At 41.2% G+C, this 20,543-nt stretch overlaps 1 long non-coding RNA gene across 1 annotated transcript in view; it reads right to left on the bottom strand.

The window, feature by feature from the left end:
- The window catches only part of LOC132530804 (uncharacterized), a 142,085-nt gene that overhangs the window by 91,436 nt on the left and 30,106 nt on the right, over positions 1-20,543 (bottom strand). The window contains exon 2 of the long non-coding RNA XR_009543893.1: positions 11,376-11,467. This is a non-coding gene — a long non-coding RNA (uncharacterized LOC132530804). The remainder of the gene's footprint in view (positions 1-11,375; positions 11,468-20,543) is intronic.

Raw genomic sequence — 20,543 nt, 5'->3', positions numbered from 1 at the left:
CTTAAGAACTTCTCCTTTGCATTCACAGCTTGGCTAACTCTTTGGGACAAGAGGCCTAGATTTCAGCCTATCCTGGCTTTCAACATGTCCTCCTCACTAGGCTTAATCACTTCTAGCTTTTGATTTAAAGTGAGAGTTGTGAAACTCCTCTTTTCATGTGAACACTTAGAGGCCATTATAGGTTTATAAATTGGCCTAACTTCAATATTGTGTGTCTCAGGGAACAGAGAGGCCCAAGAAGAAAGAGAGATATGGGGGAACAGCTGGTCAATGGAGCAGTCAGAACACACACATTTATCTATTAAATTCGTCATCTTATATGGGCATGGTTCATGGCACCCCAAAACAATTACAATAGTAACATCAAAGGTCACTGATCACAGAGGGCCATAACAAATAAAATAATAATGAAAAAGTTTGAAACATTGCGATAATCAACAAAATGTGACACAGAGACACGAAGTGAGCAAGTGCTGTTGGAAAAATTGTGCCAATAGAGTTGCTCAATGAAGGGCTGCCGCATACCTTCAATTTTAAGAAACAGTGTCTGCGAAGTGCAATAAAGCAAAGCACAATAAAATGAGGTATGCCTGTACCTCTTGGTGTAATATTTTTGTCACTCTTCCTGGGGCTATAAAGCCCAAGGAAGGGAATTTCCGGGAAGTGTCATTATTGCTGGTAGGCAACAACAAATATGCTCACTGGGTTTTTTTCCATAGCTTCTCCTTGTACTTGTTTTATTTCCCTCTCTTATGTAAACATTCCCCCACAGTCCATTCACATCCCATCAATATAAGGGAGAAAAATCCAACCCTTGGACTTTGGTTCCTCCTACTTACAAATGGATGTGGCTGACTACCTGCCTGTATAATAAAATGACACACAAACTCCCATTCTTCTCAAAATATTTCTACCGCTAACCTGCTAAAGAGTCTGAAATTCCAACTTCTAGAGTCATACCTTTGTAGTAGGAATTATCATCAGAATGATTGTGAAAGTAAAACTGATACCTGGAAAAGACAATATAATCTATATAATATTGAGCAGGAAACAGTTAAGTAGTAAGATCTCCTCCACTCTTTCCTGAGTTTCTCTTAGATAATCAGAAGAGGTCAATGATGTTAGGGGTGTATCTTCTTGCTGCAAGTTGAGGGATCACGTACTTAATTCACATAACAAACAGGAAGTGACTATTTCCACCAAGAGGGGTTTAAATAATCTTCCCATTGATGCAGCCCCTGCAGGGCCCAATTGTAGCAGACAATGCAGATTGTGGTAGAACACAGAAAATGCAGCCACTAGTGAGAGAAGGAAGGATCAAGACAAAGATAATGTTACCAAGTCCAAGCTTATACTGCTCGCCACACGACAGGCCAATAAATCAAAAGAAGAGGTGCTGGGCAAGAAATAGCAACTTTATTCAGAAAGCCAGCAGACCAAGAAGATGGTGGACTAGTGTCACAAAGAACCATCTTCCCCGAGTTAGAATTCAGGCTTCTTTTATATTAAAAGGGGAGGGGGTGTGACTGATTATTACAAACTTCTTCATCCCAGCCAAGAAGGTATGTGATAATTCTTTGTTCTTGCAGCTGTCCACTAGGTCTGATCATGATGCTCCTATAAACCTCCAACAAGACAAATGTTATTCTCTGTTATAAGTGTTATACCATTAAAGGTCAAGCCTGGGAGGCAGAGCCTTGAGAAAGTGCTATTATGTATATTTCAGGTTATAGGCAGCATTCTTTTACAAAAGGTACAGAGCCAGCATGACTAAGCACAGGCAACAGAGCACAAAGGTTAGAGCTAAAGGAATAGATCCAATATGGAGTCAGGTTGGTTCTCTATTACAATAAATCTTGGGCTGCAGAGAAAACTGAAGGGCCAAGGAAGCTGTAAAATCTATTTCTACACTAACAGGGAATTTAACTGCCTGAAATTCTCGGACCATATCAAAAAGAAGCAAAGCCTTTTTTAGCATGAATTTTGATCACTGACAGAATCATAGTCCAAGGGATGACTGCAAACAGTAAGGGATCTAAAATGAGAAAACAAAAACCCAGTGCAAGCATCACAGAGCAAACTTTTATGGAATACACAGAGGATATCAGAATAACTGAGACAACACAAGATGTGTGTAACCAAGCAGGACCCTATAGAGCCTTCCCGGGACAAACGCCTTGCCCATATACTCTGCTTTAGCGTCTCTCTGAAGTACCCAGATAACAGTATCCAATATACATTTCCTGAGTTTTTTTACAGGTGCTAAAACATCCACCAAATGGAAGCTGTTAACTACTTGATGACCATGAGCTCATAGCCCCCAGACCTACTGGAGCCTAAGGATTGATAATGTGACACCGCCCTGTTACCTCACCATCAACCAATCAGAGAATTGTGCGTGAGCTGACCACATACCCTGCAACTCCCGCACTTCACCTGGCCTTTAAACATGCTTTGCTTTATCTTTAGCTTTTTAAGGAACATCCATGCTCTTCACCATAGAGGCCATATCAATTTATATTCCCACCAACAGTGTAAAAGGGTTCCCTTTTCTCCACACCCTCTCCAGCATTCATTGCAGCACTATTTACAATAGCCAGGACATGGAAGCAACCAAATTGTCCATCAACAGAAGAATGGATAAAGAAGATGTGGTACATATATACAACGGAATATTACTCAGCCATAAAAAGGAATGAAATTGTGCCATTTGCAGAGACATGGATGGACCTAGAGACTGTCATAAGAGTGAAGTAAATCAGAAAGAGAAAATCAGATATCATATAATATCGCTTATATGTGGAATCTAGAAAAATGATACAGATGAACTTATTTGCAAAGAAGAAATAGAGACACAGATGTAGAGAACAAACATATGGGTACCAAGGGGGAAGGTGGGAGCTGGGATGAATTGGGAGATTGGGACTGACATATATACACTACTATGTATAAAATAGATAACTAATGAGAACCTGCTGTATAGCACAGGGAACTCTACTCAGTGTTCTGTGGTGACCTAAATGGGAAGGAAACCCAAAATAGAGGTGATATATGTATATGTATAGCTGATTCACTTTGCCGTACGGCAGAAAGTAACGCAACATTGTAAAGCAACTATACTCCAATAAAAATTAAATAAATAAATAAAAATGCTTTGCTGAAACCTACAGGGGAATTGGGGCTTTTTTAGCACTAACTGTCCTGGACTCCTTGTCTGGTGCCTTACAATAAACGCTGTACTTTCCTTCACCACAACCCAGTTCAGTAGATTGGCTTTACTGCCTGAGGGCAAGTGGACCCAGGTTCGGTTCAGTAACATGTGGACAACAGATCAGAACAGAGACTGTTCCTCGGGTCACATCTATCTAGAATGAACTGAAAGATGATAACACAACTGAATAATATTTGTATTTTTTAAATTAAAGCATGTTAATTAGCTCAAATTAATATTTTTACTTGTTCCAGAGACTAAATATAAGACAACAAACTTTGGTTGTCTTCATAAAGTTCTTAGTTTATAAATCCCATTAAATCTTTAGTATTAATATATCAGCATAAAGACAGACCTGTTTACCAATGGAAGTCATTCCAAGAATGCAAACTCCATCTCTACCTCCAATATGAGAAATGGCTGCTAAGTTCAGCACAAGATAAATTGGAATGTGGGAAGCTTTCAAGAAAGTACTTTTATGTCTGTAAATTTCAGAAAGTTGAAAAATCTTGGTAGTTCAAAGTTAGTGGCACACCCAGAGAAGAGCAACAGAGAGTGATGACTGAGGAATCACATACTCATACAAAGCAGCCTCATGACAAGGCAGGGTAGAAGACATATACTCTATAACATGCGCATATCTGAAGTTACTTGGCTCTGTTGGCTGAAGTAAAATAAAGGTTTATAGAAGGCATATACACTCAAAGTTCTTTTTTTTTTTTAACATCTTTATTGGGGTATAATTGCTTTACAATGGTGTGTTAGTATCTGCTTTATAACAAAGTGAATCAGTTATACATATACATATGTTCCCATATCTCTTCCCTCTTGAGTCTCCCTCCCTCCCACCCTCCCTATCCCACCCCTCCAGGCAGTCACAGAGCACCAAGCCGATATCCCTGTGCCATGCAGCTGCTTGCCACTAGCTATCTACCTTATGTTTGTTAGTGTATATATGTCCATGACTCTCTCTCGCCCTGTCACATTCAAAGTTCTTTTATAAGGAAATTAAGTAGAACGTCCTGGTCTGGGGAAAATTCAATTCATCTAAAGGTGTGTAAAAAATAAATGAGAATCAGCATGAGATTCATATAAATATATAATAGAAAAATAGAGGAAAGAAGCATGAAAAACATATGACAGATGAAGAATATTCATATTAATGTTGCCAGTGAATAGATGAAAAATGTAACCAAATATAAGCCATAGATATAAAACACTTAGTAAACAAATGCCTGTATAAAGTAGAGCTTCAAAACAGAAGGATGCAAGATCAAGGAAGATACAGTGAAACAGCAAAATTAGTGAAAGATAAGTTTGCAAAAACACAAAAAAAAGTGAAAGAAAAAATAAAGCCCTTCCAAAAATTAAGACCACAGGAGTCATGAAAAAAATGCAGGCACATAGACAGCAGGATTGAAAGAATACATGTTTTAAAAAACTTAAGTGAAAATGATTAAAGATCAGAGGGAAAATGAGAGCTATGAAAGGCAAAGGAAATTCAACATACATATAATTGATATTCCTGAGAGAATGGAAATAAAGGGAATAGGAAAATATTAAAGTATCATTCAAAAAAGCTTTGCAGAAATAAAATAAGACTTGAATCTACAAACCGAAAAAGTACATTATGTCTCTGGAAAAAATAACACAAAATGATCACCGCCAAGATTTATCTTAGTAAATGCATCAGTCAGAGTCCATCAAGGGACAGAATCCATGCAACAATTTGATCACAGAAAGTTTCATACAGGGAATTAGGAATATAACAGAAGATTGAGGTAAGACGGAATTGGCACGTAAGAAGTAAAGATAACTCTAAAGAAAACAGGAATAGCAGTTATAAAGAGCAGGCCCTACCCTTAGGGCTGAGGTAGGAAGAGGCACCCTCCCTACCCTGCACCAGAACTAAAATCCAGACCTCGTTGGAAAAGACATAACATGAGCATGGCTCATGGGATGTTGCAGTCACTGAGAAGTAACACTAAGCAGAACCTGCTGAAAGTCCACCCTCTGGGAAGACTATCCACAGGGAGGTGCTATGCCTTCAAACTCACCGCAAAGCTTCCGAAGAGAGCGCCAGGAGAAGCCTTTCAATGGGGGAGGTGTCTTGCTGGTGGCATTACACTGAGAAGACACCCAAAGAGTACTCAGGGGAAGTGGCTGGCCACTGGGTGCTGCTGACCAACAGGTATTACAAAAGCCAAGTGCCAAAGAAGCGGTGCACGGTCAGCGCCAGGCACCAGAGAAGCCACATACCACAGAAGCCTGGCAACGGGTACTGCAGGGGCCACTGGTGCTGTGGGATTGTCTGGAGAAGCTGCACGCTGCAGACGCCGTCCATACTTTCAGAACCAGGCCGGGAGAACCACCCACGCTGCAGGAACAAGGTGCTGGAGAACCCCTTTGCCCCGCAGAAGCCCGGCAGGAGGGGCACGCTTTCTCCTCCTGCGCCCCTCCTGCACCCCCTACAGACAGAGCTCACCATTAAACCATCTGACAAAAGAGAAATATTCACAGTTCTCTTGCTCCCCAGCCCAGGGCCTAAGGGCCTAGCAACCTGCCAATGGGGCCTTGTAGGTACATTAGGATGGGAAGTGTTGTTTTCATGTCCAATTTTTCTTTTCCATATTTGGAATGAAATTATCAATATAAGAAATTATTTCCTCATGTATTCTGTGGCGTTTTCTTTCTTCAGAGGTAGTGGGAAATGAAGAATGTGTAAGAGAATAGAATAGAAAAGGATGACTTTGTTTAAACTGATAATAAAGTTTCCTTCCTAACTGTGAAGTTATCTTCTGAATAGCTAGCTGAGAAAGGAAAATAATGCTTCCATCGCTGAGTTTCTCTGTTTACTGGCCTACAAGGTGATTTCTGTGTGAAATCCCCTTTCATGTAACTAGTCTGTCCCTAAGGGCACTCAGGAGAGTTGACTCACACTGAGGAACTCATAACCCAGGGAGAAAGCTCCTGTTGGCTCCTGCATGGGGCTGGGGGCAGACCCACACTGCCCGCTGCCCTGTCTGCAGCGCACATTCACTGCTCTCCTTCTGTTTTCTTCTTAAGGAGTGTTGGCATGTGGAATATCCAGAGCCGAACATCCAGACACAAAAACAGACTAAATTTAAGACCAAAAAAAAAAAAATCTTGCTAGAAGCAGTGATTTTATAAATTCTTAACCAAGGGATTGAGAAGCCAGCAGAGTCTGACAATGCTTCTTTCAAATAAAAAGATTTTTAAACATATATGTTTAAAAGCTACAGCTGGGATACCAACCCAAGGTTGAACACTATTTTACATAAATTAATGAGTAGAGCTTAAATATTGATAAAAAGCCCTTCCCAGATGATAGTGTTATATTTTGGGAGTCTGAGTGTTACAAGAGGTTTTGGGGAATAATATATAGAAAGGCATTTTTTATGGTTACAGGAAAAACAACAGGAGAGTCACAAGATACGGCACAGATTTAAATCTGACAACCAGTTTCCTTTCCTAAAACTGGATCTGGATTTATTTTCAATCGTTTTAAAGAATATGCTCAGACTTCAGTTTTATCACAGGAGATTCTAATTGCTGTACTGCTTAAAAATGAAGCATTTGAGGGTTTCCCTGGTGGAGCAGTGGTTAAGAATCTGTCTGCCAATGCACGGGACACGGGTTCAAGCCCTGGTCCAGGAAGATCCCACATGCCGCGGAGCAAGTAAGCCTGTGCGCCACAACTACTGAGCCCACGTGCCACAACTACTGAAGCCCACACGTCTAGAGCCTGTGCTCCGCAACAAGAGAAGCCACCACAATGAGAAGCCCACACACCGCAACGAAGAGTAGCCCCCACTCACCGCAACCAGAGAAAGCCCGTGCACAGCAACGAAGACACCACATAGCCAAAAATAAATATAAATAAAATAAATAGATTTATTTTAAAAAAATGAAGCCTTTGAGCAAATAAGCATTATACCAGAAAGTGCTTTTTCACTAAGCTTGCTAATTAGAGGCTTACAGTCCCTAGCTTTAGTCAGAACCTATTAGCCAGCATTTAAACAAAGACATATCTGTATGGCTAATGGTATCAAAGTGCAAATAAAGAACAGAATAGGGAATCCTGGTTTTTACGCTGAGACATTATGGGGTTTATAATGCTGTGTATCCACTTCTTTGATCTCCACATCAGCTAGGGACTGCCAGAGACCCCAAAGGGACTTTGGGCTAAATCTTCATTTCTATCATCTTGTTTAGCACTGCTTTTACTTCTAATAGCTATTTGAACCATTGAGACATTGATATAACACATGATTTAATTGATCTTTATAACACTCATTTGTATCTACCATTTGTCTTGTTGGTAGCTGTGATATTTAGTCTCAAAATCTTAAAGAACAAAGTGTCCCATTATGGACTGAATGTTTGTGTTCCCCCCCAGATTCATATCTTGGAATCTAATCCAAAACGTATTTGGAGGTGGGGCCTTTGGGACATAATTAGGTCATTAGGGTGGAGCCCTCATAAGTGGGATTATTGTCCTTAAAAGAAGAACCCAGAGAGTTAGCTCACTCCTCTTTCCTTGATGTGAGGATGCGACGAGAAGTCAGCAGTCTGCAAATCAGAAGGGAGTCCTCACCAGAACATGCTTTGGGACTCCCAGCCTCCAGAATAGTGAGAAAGACATTTTTGTTTATAAACCACCCAGTCTATAGCAGCCCAAACAGACTAAGACATGTCGTATCAAGAGGTAATGCCAGCCTTCAAAAATGTGTGTGTGGAATTCTAAAAGCTAAAGCCAGTCAAAGTCCCAGATAACTGTGTCATTTCACCTCCTGAGCTTCATCTCCTTTTCCAAGCCCACAACTCCAACCAATTGAGCTTCTCACCACTTCTGAGTATACCTTAAGTATTCCCATAGTTGTATTTTTCTCCACAGAAATATCTGCTGCCCTTAGCTTTGTATGTCCAAATTTCACCATATCTACATAGTCCCTAGAAATGATACCTTTTCTAAAAAGCTTTCCCTGATTGTCCCAGCTCAAAGTTTACTCTCCACCCTCTGAACTATAGCATTGCTTCTGTACTTTTCACATGGTGTGTAAGACTTTGGGTCCTGTCTATAATACATATCTCTTCTGCTAGATTATAAGCAATTACAGGCAAGAATCATGACTTACAGATTTTTCTTAGCTCTTTATATAACATAGCATCATGCTTTGCACATATTAGATGCTCAACTAGTATTTGTTGAATCAGAAATTAATCCCTAAAGATGGCAGAGTTAGAGAGACCCTGAGCTCACTTCTTCCCACAGACACGCCAAAATTACAACTACTTACAGGGCAACCATTTCTGTGAACAACTTGAAGACTAGAAGGAAATATTTCTACAACTAAAGATATAAAGAAGAAGCCACAATGAGATGAGTAGGAGGGGCGGAGACAGGGTCTAGTCAGGACCCACACCCCTGGGTTGTTGACCCACAAGGGGGAGGGATATCACAACTGCAGAGCCCCTCCCTGGGGAGTGAGGGATCTGAGCCCCACACTGGGCTTCCCAAGCCTGTACCAAGAATTCAAGCTCCAAAATACCTGACTTTGAAAACCAGCTGAGCTTACATTAGGGAGACCCAGAGGGCTGTAGGAAGCTGAGACTCTGCTCTTAAAGAGTGCACACAAAATCTCACACACTCTGAGCGCCAATGCAGAAGGAGCAGTTTGAAAGGCGCCAGGGTCAGCCCCACTTGCTAATCCTGGAGAGCCTCCTGGAGAGGCAGGAGGCAGCTGGGACTCCCCCTGGGGACTGAGAAGCTGGTGGCAGCTGGTCTTGTGATCTTGTTCTACCATGCTGACATCAGCACTGGAAGGCACCATTTTGGATTCCTCCCTCTAGCCTATTAGTGCCAGGGACTTGCTCCACCGAACAGCACACCTGCATCAGTCACACACAACCAGGCCTCACACACAGCCGTGTGGGGAGCCTGCCTCACCCAGCAGAGCACCCGCAGCAGTGGCAAGCGGCCAGGCCTCGCAACCAGCTGTGCTGAGGGCCTGACCTGCCCACCAGCAGCCCCGCAGGACTAACACACAGCTGGGCCTCACAGCCAGCGATGCCAGGGGTCCTGGCTCACCCACCACAACACCTGCAGCAACCACACGAGGCGGGGGCCTACAGTCAGGTGGGCCGGGGGCCAGTCCCACCTACCACTGTGCTCTCAGTGCTTGGTCTAACCACAACAGAAGGGCACACACAGCCCATGTGAAGGACACCCCGGGAGCTTCCAGCTCTGATGGTCAGAGGGAAGCGTGTTGCTGGGCTGCACAGAACCTCTCCTACACAGGGCCACTTCTCCAAGATCAGGAGATATAAAGGACTTACCTAATACATGGAAATAAACACAGAGAATTAGGAAAAATGAGGAGACAGAGGAATATGCTTCAAATGTAGGGACAAGACAAAACCTTAGAAAAAGAGCCAAATAAAATGAAGATAAGAAAACCCTGATAAAGAGTTCAAGGTAATGATCATAAAGATGCTCACCGAACTCAGAAGAATGAATGAGCACAGTTAGAACTTCAAGAGTTAGAAAATATAAAGAAGAACCAGTCAGAGCTGAAGAATACAATAACTGAAATGACAAATATACTAGAGAGTATCAGCAGTGGATTCGATGATACAGAAGAATGGACCGACAATCCAGATGACAGAGTACCAAAAATCACCCAAGTCGAACAGAAGAAAGAATCTTTTTAAATGATGATAGTTTAGTGGGAGGGAGGGAAACGCAAGAGGGAAGAGATATGGGAACATATGTATATGTACAACTGACTCACTTTGTTATAAAGCAGAAACTAACACACCATTGTAAAGCAATTATACTCCAATAAAGATGTAAAAAAAAATGATGATAGTTTCAGAAAACTGTAAGACAAAATCAAGCATACTAATATTTGATTGTAGGGGTACCAAAAGGAGAAGAGAGAGAGAAAAAGGCAGAGAACTTAAGCGAAGAAATAATAGCTGAAAACGTCCCTAACCTGGGGAAAGAAACAGACATCTGTGTCCAGGAAGCACAGTGAGTATCAAACAAGATGAACTCAAAGAAATCCACAACAAAACACATTATAATTAAAATGTCAAAATTTAAACAGAGAGAATCTTAAATGCAGCAAGAGAAAAGCAACTAGTTATGTACAAGATAATTCCCATAATACTATCAGTTGCCTTTTCAGTAGAAACTTAGCAGGCCGGTAGGAAGTGGCACTATATATTCCAAGTGCTGAAAGGAAAAAAGTCACAACAAAGAATACTCTACCTGGCAAGGTTATCATTCAGTACTGAAGGAGAGGTAAAGAGTTTTACAGAAAAGAAAGAGCTAAAAGAGTTCAGCACCACTAAACCCTCAGGTACTGTTGGTGATACTGTAAACTGCAGCACCCACTATGAAAAACAGTATGGAGGGTTCTCAAAAAATTAAAATAGAACTACCATATAATCCAGCAATTCCACTTCTGGGTATTTACCTGAAGAAAATAAAAACACTTATTTGGAAAGATATATGCATCCCTGTGTTCATAGCAGCATTATTTAAAATAGCCAAGATACGGGAGCAACCATCAATAGGCGAACGGATAAAGAAGATGTGGCATATATATACAATGGAATGTTATTCAGCCATAAAATAGAATGAAATCTTGCCGCTTGTGACAACATGGCTGGATCTAGAGGGTATTATGCCAAGTGAAGCAAGTCAGACAGAGAAAGTATAGTATGATTTCATGTATATGTGGAATCTAAAAAACAAAACAAACAAAACTAAATAAAACAGAAACAGACTCACAGATACAAAGAATAACTGATGGTTGCCAGAGGGGTGGGGGTCAGGTGAAATAGGTGAAAGGCATTAAGAGCTACAAACTTCCAATTAATACAATAAATAAATAAGTCACAGGGATATAATATACAGCATACGAAAAATGGTCAATAATATTGTAATAACTTTGCATGGGGACAGATTGTTACTAGACTTGTGATCATTTCACAATGTATTTAAATGTCGGATCAATATGTTATACACCTGAAATTAACATAATATTGTATGTCAACTCTACATTAATAAAAATAAGTAAATAAAAATAAAAGAAATTAATCCCCCAAAAGGGATATTTAGGACATTTCTTACCTCCAAGCAGGCAGAGTTCAGTCTGACAGATGGAACCTCACGGAAGGGAAATTCACACCAATGAACAGTACCCCATCAAGGTCAACTGGAGCCTAAGGCAAAAGATAAAAATCAGTAATAATGATCCTGTCATTATTTAAAATTTTAATATTTTGTTCATTATGGATATTTAAAATTTTAATTTTGATTATTCAAAATTTTGATCATTCAAATATTGCATTAAAATACTGTTTATCTTGATATCTGAACTTTTTGAGGCCTCTTTAGATTTGGCATCTGAAGCAAGTACCTCACTCATTCACTCCACTCCCAGCCCTCTAGTAGTCAGTTATGTGGATAGTAGCTTCAGGGATCCAGGCAATTTGTCTACTCTCAGCATGATGCTGGCCATTGTGTATGTTGGGAAAGAACCAGACTACCAGATTCTCAGGCAAAGCTTCTATTGTAATGTTGAACTAGACTGTTACCTAGCCCTACAAACACTATGCCAAGAGGGAAGAAACACGCAGATGGCTGGGAACGTTGGACTCAAAATCTACAGAGGTAACCATGATCATCGCTGGGGCAGTGAAAACGTTTTCATCAGAACACAAGACTCTCCTTCCAGGTCCAACCAGATGGTAAACTGGAACTGTGGCTATACATCTTGCCTTGGAAAGGAATGGTTCAAGAACTCAGGCAGACCTGAATCAATTCATGGCATCAACCAGTAAATAGAGCAACGGATACCTGTAGGAGACATGATTGACAAAGATGGGCATATCCTTTCTAGGGTTTGGGGTTTTTTGTGGGAGGTCTCTCCAGAGAAGTTGATTTTAGTGCTTTACATGTTTACATGTGTGAGGGATATTCAAGTCCTTTGCAACTTCCCAATCCACAATTACAGTTATAGCTTATAATATCCCCCACAAAATGCAATGTAGTAAAATTGAAGTGCTTAAGTGATCCCTTCAGGCCTTTAATGATTTTATGACCAATAGTAAAGAGACATCCAAAGTTATTTTAATTCCAAACTATCATTGTCTTAGGCCTCCTGATGTCTATCACCAGACCTAGCAGATGGATTTTTTAAAATTATTTTTCAAAATGAATTCATTTTTATCCAGTCATGGGGAATATTGAGTCCCAAATGACAAGAGAACAACAGAGCCTCTTCACACTTTTTTATTTGTGGTTCGCTTATTTACTGTTTCGAGACAGAGAAAATCTATTGATAGACTTTTTACCCCTTGGCATTGATTTCAGAAATGTAAACTACAGTAACAAGAGTGTTGCCAGGTTTTAAATCCTTCTCAGTCAGCTTTTCTTTCATGTCCTGGTTGACCTATCACCCTCTGTACTTGCAGAAGTCCAGTCCCCTTCTCCAGTGACTCTGAAGACACTCAGAGCCCACCATTTACCATTTTTCACTCAAAAATGTTAGTATGGTAGCTTCAACTTATCTCCCTATCTCCCTAAAACCTACCTCCCTAAAAGTAATGCTGCTTCATCCAATTGTCTATCACCTGTAGAATGGATAAATAAAATGGGTATAGTCACAACTTTATCTGGAATATTTTATAGCCATGAGAATGAACAACTTCAGCTACATGCAACAACATGGCTGACTCTCAAAAACATCAAAAACATCAGGTTGGACAAAAGAAACCAGACATGAGAGGGCACAAACTATATGATTCTATTTATTAAAATTCAAAACAGACCAAACTAATCTTGAATGGTGGTTACTCTTTAGGGAGATATCATGTCTGGAAAGGGGAGGCATGGTCTTCTGGGGGACAGGGTAGTGACAATGTTCTGTCTCTTGATCTGAGTTCTGGTTATGTGGATGTATAAATTTTTGAAAATCCACTGAAAATTTTCTGAGTATATGCTATACATCAATAAAAGTTTTGTGAAAATAATAATGCTATTGACATGTCATTGCTTAAATCTATAGCTAACCAATTTTTAAATAAAGGACACTTAGAAAATAGGGTATTCCAAATATTCTTAGAAATAAAAATACATATAACTTATTCTAATTCTGTTTCTGGTAGAAAATTTTTTTCCTGAGCTATAAATATATATTCCTAACTACACAGTTGGAACCTAGACCTCTTCAGGAATCTATAACTGAAAATGTCTAAAACTAAATTCACTGTTCCCCCAAAACCTACCTCCTCCCCTCCTACTTTCTATAGCTCAACAAATGACACCACCATCCACTCACCTGCCCAAGACAAAAACATGGCCTCTTCTTTCTATATTTTCTTTACTGCCCAAACCAATAAACACTATCTCCTACCAAGTTGCCTCTTTAATACCATCATTTTAGTCCCCTATCCTCCATTACCCACTTCTCTGGCTTATTCCTGTACTTCATTATTTTTGTTATGGGTGATTGCAATGTAAGGCTCCCCTGCCTCTCATCTCACCACTTTCCAATCTATCCAGCCCACTGCTTTCAGAGCCCTGTACAAGGCACATACAGATAATCAGTTTCCTTGTATATAGCCACACTACAATTTAACCAGAAACTGTTTCACACAGACTGATCACCCACATTCTGCAACAATGGCTTTAATATGTTCTCCTCTCAAAAAATCTTTTTTTTCAAAAATATACTTTCCAGTTCTGATACTATGAAAATAATGAATAAATTCAAATCCGGAGGCAACTGTGGTGAGAAATTTGTGGTGATACAACACCCTACATGTCATAAAGCAAAAGATAATTGCTTTCATGCTTGTAGTGGACATGTTTGGAGCGTTTGCCCGATCCTTATGTCCACTATGAGAACCTCTCTTTTCCTATGGAAAGGGGTAAACCACCCAGCCATGTTCATACTCTTTGACTTTGGGTTGATCATTTTCTGCAGAGAAACTACTGCCATTGTTTGGAAACCCACTTAAGCCAGGCCAGTCAGTTTCTCTCCTGGGAGATTGAATTTGGCATTGAAAGATGGTTGATGATTACCAGTCCCCACTGGGCACTTGAACTAGGACTATGGAAGACAGAAAAGTTAGGGTATATATAGAAAGAACAGCAGAGGCAGAAGACTGGTCTAGAAGAACCAAAGGCAGTCTTTCCCCCACTTTCCAGTTCCTGGATCCAGTCTATACAGGCTGGAGAGACTTCCAGCTTTGGGATTTAAGACATAGCGTGTGGGCTTCCCTGGTGGCGCAATGGTTGAGAGTCCGCCTGCCGATGCAGGGGACACAGGTTCGTGCCCTGGTCCGGGAAGATCCCACATGCCGCGGAGCAGCTGGGCCCGTGAGCCATGGCTGCTGAGCCTGCGCGTCCGGAGCCTGTGCTCCGCAACGGGAGAGGAAAGGCCACAACAGTGAGAGGCCCGCGTACCGCAAAAAAAAAAAAAAAAAGACATAGCGTGATTCCTTAAAATATGTCCTTTATCTCTAGTGAATTTCCAATACTAATAAACAGAAGATTATAGAGTAAATCAATGTTAACTTCATCTAGTTATGCACTCCAAAAAATCCACTTAAATATATACATTTTTTATGAATACTTTGAGTCTTTTCACTTCTATTAATGCATTAACCAAAGAATAAACCTCATAGTCTGTAAAGATGGACTGAATAGTCCAAAATGTCAAATCCTAAAATGAAAAGACCAACTAGATTTCTTTATAGCAGTGCTCCCAACGTTTTTCAGCCCATACCTCACATAGAAAATGGTACTGTTTGTATGACAAATAGCAATACATGGAATGCATGAGGCCACAGGCCCAGAAACAGCCTGGCTTCCCAAGGACTGAGAGGATAGACACCTTACATCCATATTCATCTGTGGTATACCAGTATGTCCCAGCACACCAGTTAGGGAGCTCTTATCTTGCATAATTGGAAACTGTATTCTTGTCTTCGAAGAGCCTAAGATTGCACTGCGGGTACAGTAATAAACCCTGAGGGAATTTAAAACTAGGATAATGAACTTTCTGAGCGAGACCACTGAGGGAGAACTTAGAACTTAAAAAATGGCACTAACTTTGGCTCTAACAAGTACAGTAATAGTGAGGGGGGAAAGTTCAGAGCCTTTGAAAAGGGTCAAAGTCTAATTAAACAGAATGGAATGACCACATGCAGTACTCTTCTCTGTCTCCTGAGATACCTCCAAAAAGACAGCAAAGGAATAAAAAGGGAAAACAGCACAAGGACAAGAACAGCAGGAGATGCACCAGTAGATGAGATATTTTAACAAATATATTGCAGGTGGAAAGCACATGGAGAATGGTAATCTAACAGGGGAAAAGAAGATCCAATCCAAAGTCTCTGCAGAGATGGCAGCTGATGAGAGCTGAGTGAGTGAATTCATCTGTAGAACCCCTGAGACACCAAAGACTTGGAGGCACCACACTTGATACTTCAGAAATATCAGAAGGTAGATATAATACACAAGCTGAATACAAATACTGGTTAAGTCTATATACTGGTTCCTTCCAACATCTTTCTTAACCAGGCAAACAGAACAGTCCCACAGCAGAGGTTAATTCTCTGGGAAAAGGCTGTAGACTTGGGGAACTTAAATGCAATAGAGGGCAAAGATGTGACATGCCCTACCCCCACCCCACCGAGTCATCTTCTATCCATCTCCAGAGCAAGCAACCAAGTGTTTCCCAAGTACCAGACTGGAGGATCTTTCTCTGGAGAAACCAATCAACCAAAAGGAAAGACTTACATTTAAGGATACTTACATTTAAGGATCCCCTCATGAAAAGCCTAAAGCACCACTTAATCACTCAGCCCCACTGACTCACATGCCATTTCTTATCAGTTCCTTACTGCTGCACTCTTAAATATGAACAGACAGCAAGGGATCACTTAACATCTGAGAAAAGCCTTCACTCTGAAAAAGAGAGATCAAAACATACAGAAAGAAGGAAACCTGGAATCAGGTAGAAAATTTTATTATTAATATTAGCAGAAAGATAAATTATTCCCTCCATAAAAACAAAAACCACCAAGAAAGGGAATGACCCAAAAATAAGAAAGGGCACTTGGAAATTAAAATATAGGAGTCATAAAAAAATCCAATTAAAAATCTAGAAGACACAGTAAACAAAATCTCTCAGAATATAAAAATGATTCGACAAAGAGTTGGGAAATATTTGAGAAAAGGGACCTACAGGATTAATCCATCAGGTCTAACATCTGAATAATAGGAGTTACAGAAAAGTGGAACAGAAACAACTGGAGAGGAGAAATTCATCAAAAGAGAATTATATAAGGAAATATACAAGGACTTGAGGACATGAGTTTACAATGTCCCACTGATTACTCAATACAATAAAGGAGAAAAGACCTATTTAATGGCACATCTTGATGACGTTTTAGAGTGCCAGAGATAAAGAGAAGAATCTAAAATCTTCCAGGGTAAAAACCTGGTCACATACAGAACACCTGTATTTAAAATGAAATTCAATGCATTCAAAATGTTGAGGAAAAATTACTTTAACTTAAAATAGAATATCCAGCAAAAGTGTTACTCAAATGTGAGGGGAAAGGGAAATTTTGGATATGCACTAAATTTTAAAAGTTGTCCTGAGAGACCTTCAAGATGGCGGAAGAGTAAGATGCAATCACCTTCCTCGCCACAAATACATCAGAAATACATCTACACGTGGAACAACAACTACAGAACACCTACTGAATGCTGGTAAAAGACCTCAGACTTCCCAAAAGACAAGGAACTCCCCATGTACCTGGGTAGGGCAAAAGAAAAAAGAGACAAAAGAATAGGGATGGGACCTGCACCTCTGGGAGGGAGCTGTGAAGGAGGAAATGTTTCCACACACTAGGAAGCCCCTTCACTGCCGGAGATGGGGGGTGGGCGGGGGGGAAGCTTCGGAGCCGCGGAGGAGAGCGCAGCAACAGGGGTGCGGAAGGCAAAGCGGAGAGATTCCCGCACAGAGGATCGGTGCCGACCAGCACTCACCAGCCCGGGAGGATTGTCTGCTCACCCGCCGGGGCGGGCAGGGGCTGGGGGCTGAGACTCGGGCTTCGGAGGTCAGACCACAGGGAGAGGGGTCCTAGGACACTGCAAGCCAGAAGGGTTGGCTGCATGAACATGGCCTAAAGGAGGCTCGTGCGCCACAGCTAGCCAGGAGAGAGTCCGGGAAAAAGTCTGGACCTGCCTAAGAGGCAAGAGACCATTATTTGGGGTGCGTGAGGAGAGGGGATTCAGAGCACCGCCCAATGAGGTCCAGAGATGGGTGCAAGCTGCAGATATCAGCGCAGACAACAGAGACGGGCATGAGATGCTAAGGCTGCTGCTACAACCACCAAGAAGCCTGTGTGCGAGTACAGGTCACTGTCCACACCTCCCCTCCTGGGAACCTGTGCAGCCCGCCACTCCCAGGGTCCCGTGATCCAGGGACAACTTCCCCGGGAGAATACACGGTGCACCTCAGGCTGTTGCAACGTCACACTGGCCTCTGCTGCTACAGGCTCATCCCGCATTCCGTAACCCTACCTCCCTCCGGCCTGAGTGAGCCAGAGCCCCCTAATCAGCTGCTACTTTAACCCCCTCCTGTCTGAGCGAAGAACAGACGCCCTCAGGCAACCTACATGCAGAGGTGGGGCCAAATCCAAAGCTGAGCCCTGGGAGCTGTGCGAACAAAGAAGAGAAAGGGAAATCTCTCCCAGCAGCCTCAGGAGCAGCGAATTAAATCTCCACAACCAACTTGATGTACCTGCATATGTGGAATACCCGAAGAGACAACGAATCATCCCAAAATTTAGGCAGTGGACTTTGGGAGCAACTGTACACTTGGGGTTTGCTTTCTACATCTAATTTGTTTCCTGTTTTATGTTTATCTTAGTCTAGTATTTAGAGTTTATTATCATTGGTAGATTCGTTTACTGATTTGATTGCTCGCTTCCTTCTTTTTTTCTAAATAGACATATATATTTTTTTGCTTTTTCTCTTTTTGTGAGTGTGTGTGTGTATGCTTCTTTCTGTGATTTTGCCTGTATAGCTTTGCATTTACCATTTTGTCCTAGGGTTCTCTCTGTCCGTTTCTTTTGGTTTTTTTGTATTTTTAGTATAGTTTTTAGCGCCTGATATCCTTGGTGGATTTGTTTTTTGGTTTGGTTGCTCTCTTCTTTCTTCCTTTCTTTTTTTCATTTTAAATATTTTTTTTATTTTAATAACTTTCTTTCATTTCATTTTATTTTTTCTTTCTTTTTTTCTCCCTTTTCTTCTGAGATGTGTGGCTAACAGAGTCTTGGTTCTCCAGCCGGGTGTCAGACCTCTCCCTCTGAGGTGGGAGAAGCGAGTTCAGGACATTGGTATACCAGAGACCTCCCGACTCCATGTAATATCAAAAGGCAAAAGCTCACCCAGAGATCTCCATCTCAACACTAAGACCCAGCTCCACTCAATGACCAGCGAGCTAAAGTGCTGGACACCCTATGCCACACAACTAGCAAGACAGGAACACAACCCCACCCATTAGCAGAGAGGATGCCTAAATTCATAATAAGGTCACAGAAACCCCAAAACACACCACTAGATGTGGTCCTGCCCACCAGAAAGGCAAGATCCCGCCTCATCCACCAGAACACAGGCACCAGTGCCATCCACCAGGAAGCCTACACAACCCACTGAGCCAACCTTAGCAACTGGGGGCAGACACCAAAAACGACAGAAACTAGAAAACTGCAGCCTGCGAAAAGGAGATCCCACACACAGTAAGTTAAGCAAAATGAAAAGACAGAGAAACACACAGCAGATGAAGAAGCAAGGCAAAACCTACCAGGCCAAACAAATGAAGAGGAAATAGGCAGTCTACCTGAAAAAGAATTCAGAGTAATGATAGTAAAGATGATCCAAAATCTTGGAAATAGAATTGAGAACATACAAGAAATGTTTAACAATGACCTAGAAGGACTAAAGAGCAAACAAACAATGATGACCAACACAATAAATGAAATTAAAAATTCTCTAGAAGGAATCAATACTAGAATAACTGAGGCAGAAGAATGGATAACTGACCTCGAAGATAAAATAGTGGAAATAAGTATCACAGAGCAGAATAAAGAAAAAAGAATGAAAAGAATTGAGGACAGTCTCAGAGACCTCTGGGACAACATTAAATGCACCAACATTTGAATTATAAGGATCCCAGAAGAAGAAGAGGAAAAAAAACGGACTGAGAAAATACTTGAAGAGATTATAGCTGAAAACTTCCCTAATATGGAAAAAGAAATAGTCAATCGAGTCCCAGAAGCGCAGAGAGTCCCATACAGGATAAATCCAAGGAGAAACATGACAAGACATATATTAATCAAGCTACCAAAAATTAAATACAAAGAAAAGATATTACAAGCAGCAAGGGAAAAACAACAAATAACATAAAAGGGACTCCTCATAAGGTTAACAGCTGATCTTTCAGCAGAAACTCTGCAAGCCAGAAGGGAGTGGCAGGACATATTTAAAGTGATGAAAGGGAAAAACCTACAAGCACAATTACTCTACACAGCAAGGATCTCATTCAGATTCGACAGAGAAATTAAAACCTTTACAGAAAGCAAAAGCTAAGAGCATTCAGCACCACCAAACCAGCTTTACAACAAATGCTAAAGGAACTTCTCTAGGCAGGAAACACAAGAGAAGGAAAAGACCTACAAAATAAAATCCCAAAACAATTAAGAAAATGGTAATAGGAACATACATATGGATAACTATCTTAAATGTAAAGGGATTAAATGCTCCAACCAAAAGACATAGACTGGCTGAATGGATACAAAAACAGACCTGTATATATGCTGTCTGCAAGAGAACCACTTCAGACCTAGGGACACATACAGACTGAAAGTGAGGGGATGGAAAAAGATATTCCATGCAAAAGGAAATCAAAAGAAAGCTAGAGGGCTTCCCTGGTGGCGCAGTGGTTGAGAGTCCGCCTGCCGATGCAGGGGACACGGGTTCGTGCCCCATTTCGGGAGGATCCCACATGCCGCGGAGTGGCTGGGCTCGTGAGCCATGGCCGCTGAGCCTGCATGTCCGGAGCCTGTGCTCCGCAATGGGGGAGGCCACAACAGTGAGAGGCCCGCGTACAGCAAAAAAAAAAAAAAAAAAAAAAAAAAGAAAGCTAGAGTAGCAATTCTCCTCTCAGACAAAATAGACTTTAAAATAAAAACTATTACAAGAGACAAAGAAGGA

Source organism: Lagenorhynchus albirostris, chromosome 12, assembly GCF_949774975.1.
Source record: "Lagenorhynchus albirostris chromosome 12, mLagAlb1.1, whole genome shotgun sequence".
Classification (NCBI taxonomy): Eukaryota; Metazoa; Chordata; class Mammalia; order Artiodactyla; family Delphinidae; genus Lagenorhynchus; species Lagenorhynchus albirostris.
The sequence above is the reverse complement of the archived record's forward strand: the minus strand, read 5'-3'. Positions and strand labels throughout refer to the sequence as shown.